The following is a 3267-nucleotide window of genomic DNA, read 5'->3' on the forward strand; positions in this document are numbered from 1 at the left end:
GGACGGGCTCCTCTCCATGCTGGTACACCGCGGTCCGGGTACCCTGGGGGACGGGCTCCTCTCCATGCTGGGGTTAAACACACGGGCTGCCCAGGAGAGGAGTGAGGTATGCACAGACGGCCATGCCGTCACTGGGCCTGGGAACCCAAGGATAGCGAGAAGGCCACTAGGGACCAAAAGCAAAGAAGCAGCATTCACAGCAGAGGGAAGAGTTCATACACAGGTGGAGATAGGAATAGACTAGCAAGTTCTGGAAGCAACTGCAAGTTTGGAGAGTCCGGTTTAAGACTGAGAATGACTGGGGTGGGGGGACAGCACTGAAGGAACCTAAGGAACCTAGACTTGGAGGCAGTCTGTGTATGAGCAGGTACCACCTCCTCCGGGCAGCCCTCTGGCCTTGTCCCAATATTCCGCGAGTCCTTTCTGTCACAGTACCATAACAGGACACACGGGAAGTAGGGCAGGTCTTCTGCTTTCTGGACAAAGACTCTTGAAAAATACGTGAAAGAAACTTCCACATTAAAAAAAAAAAATGACTCCTTCAAAAAATAAGTCACTATTTCCATGATTTCCATAGACAGTAACGAGGGACATGTGTGTTCTATTCTTCATACATGGCCAGGGATCAAAGAGAATGAAAATCTTAGGGGAGAGCAGGGAGTACCCCCCACATTCCACAAATGCATCCCACCCCACAGTCTCAAGCAAGGGCCACTTCTTGTATGACGTGGACTCTGCACATATCAAAGGGAGGACGTGTGTACCCAGCTTCCCTCTCAGTGGGTCCAATCCTTTTCCTTGAACCTCTACTCCCTCATCTGTAAAATGGGCGTCACCACGAAGCCTGCAATTCCCTGGAGGAGCTAGGAAGCACCGTGGGCAAGGACACCCACTGGGACTGCTTGTACACTGGCCTTGACCTCACTGGCCACACTTCGTAGTCAGGTGGAGGAAAAGCGGGTCATCAGGTTTCTCCCAGCGGAACCCAAGGAAGGAACTGGGATCAGAGCGGTGTGTCCATCTCAGACGGGAGAGAGAAACCAGGAGTTCGCTGCAAAGGCCCGCGCTGCCAAGGCCTCTTGCACATCCCAGGCGGAGAGCAGAGCACCCCATCCAAGTGGAGCAGATCCCCGCTGCCCGCCCCCGCGTGGCCCAGTGCCAGCCCCGCAGGCAGCGCTGAGACGATCCGGCTAGACGGGCTGCCATCTTGGCACGTCCCAAGACGCCCGGGGGCCCCGGGAGCTTCAAAAGGAAAATGAATGTCTCTTACCAGCAATTAGAGGAAATTATTCAGATAGGAATCTTGTTTCATTATCTCCTCATCCTTGTTTCCCAATCCCCAGCCTTTGATTCCTTTCTTCTTCGGGGATTCTCAGAAGGCTGCCCTGTAAGCCTGGCCCGCCTTCCGAGGCCTAATGAGCACCACCGTGCTGCACCTGGCGCCCGTGGAGGCGACTTCTGAGGCTGTGCCTTCGACCCAGCCTGAGGTCTCCCAGGACGGCAGAGGCCAGCTCGCCCGAGGTGGGCAGTCGTGGGTGGGCCCTGGCCCTGGCTGCCTTTTCCGCTGCCTGAGGGAGGCGGTACCAAGGGAGCCTGGTGGGGTCAGGTTACTAGTGTGGCTCCCTGCCGGGGCTTCCTGGATGGGTAAGAGGCCTGAAGGGGTCGTGGATAGAAATCAGTCCCTTTATTGTGGGGACTCTCCCACACCTCCCACAGAAGCACCCGTGCAGCTCTGGCCTACTCCATCCCTTTCACTGTTACATATACGAGCAGGGTTGGGGATCCAGTCCCTATGCAGCTTTAGCCTGGCATCAGCCAGGTCTTCCTCATCTACCTGCCTGGCAGGAGCAGCCTTCCCTCAGGTCTTCCCAAGGACACGGCCTGAGTACCACCCACATGAATCCATAATGCCAACCAACATTTAAAGCAAAACCATCCACTTGAGCTGCTCCCTGGGTATTCGTGAGCTGGCTCCCTGGGGAGTGGGTCACATCTCCAGTTCACCCAGCACCAGGTAGCCCAGAAGGGGTGTTTGGGACACCCGATGACTATGATAAATAAAGACAGAATCATAGACTAACTAGAAAAGATACCAGAAGGGCTGGGGAGATAGCGCCGTGTGCAGAGTGAGTGCCACCCAAGGGCGAGAGAACCTTAGTCAGATTCCCAGGACTGAAAACTCGAGCATATTTCTCTATGACCCAGTACCCAGAGAGCGGAGACAGGAGGATTCCCAGGAAGTTAACTAGCTAGCCTTCTAGCCCAGTCAGTAAGCTTCCGGTCTCAAAGGACTCTCAGAAACCAGGGTGAGGAAGCAAGATGGCAGGTGCTTGCAGCCACGCCTGATGATCCAAGTTCAATCCTCAGATCTCCAAAGTGGATGTGAGAACTGGCTCCCTCAAGGTGCCTTCTGACCTCCACATGCATGCTATGGCACACACACACACACACACACACACACACATGCACACACACACACATGCACACACACATGCACACAACACACACACATGCACACACACACGTGCACACACACACATGCACACACACATGCACACACACACATACACACACACACGCACACACACACATGCACGCACACACACACACCATCAGGAACAAGGATTCCAGTTGTTCCCTGTGTGAGCAGCAGGGCCCTTTACCCTGCTGGCCCTCCGTTTTCGGTTCTGTAGCGTGGGACTAGTGAGTCTAGCCGCACTGTGAAGTCCACTGTGAGGCTAGCCACAATAAAGGAGGTGAGGGTGCTTGGCAATTGTGTCAAAAGTTCATGCCCTGCTACCCATCCTGCTCCTCCGGCCGCTTCACTGATTCGTCCTCCATCCATTTACCCACTCATCATTCAAATCTGTTCATCCAACCCCTCCATTCAGCCATCCAGCCACCCAATCATCCATTCCGTTTATCTACTCAGCCTCTCACATCCATTTTGTACCCTTAATCCAATTATTTATCCACTCACCCATCCACTGATCTATCCATCCATCCATCCATCCATCCATCCATCCACCCACTCACCCATCCATTATGTATTCATTCACACATACATACATACACACATACATCCCTACCCAACAATCCATATGTCCACCCACCTATTCATTATCTGTCCATCCATCTGTCCACAAATTTATCCATCTACTAGCCCATCAAATGACCCAACTTCTTCTTCTTCTTCTTCTTCTTCTTCTTCTTCTTCTTCTTCTTCTTCTTCTTCTTCTTCTTCTTCTTCTTCTTCTTCTTCTTCTT

The sequence above is a fragment of the Microtus ochrogaster genome, chromosome 2, assembly GCF_000317375.1.
Source record: "Microtus ochrogaster isolate Prairie Vole_2 chromosome 2, MicOch1.0, whole genome shotgun sequence".
In the NCBI taxonomy this organism is placed as follows: Eukaryota; Metazoa; Chordata; class Mammalia; order Rodentia; family Cricetidae; genus Microtus; species Microtus ochrogaster.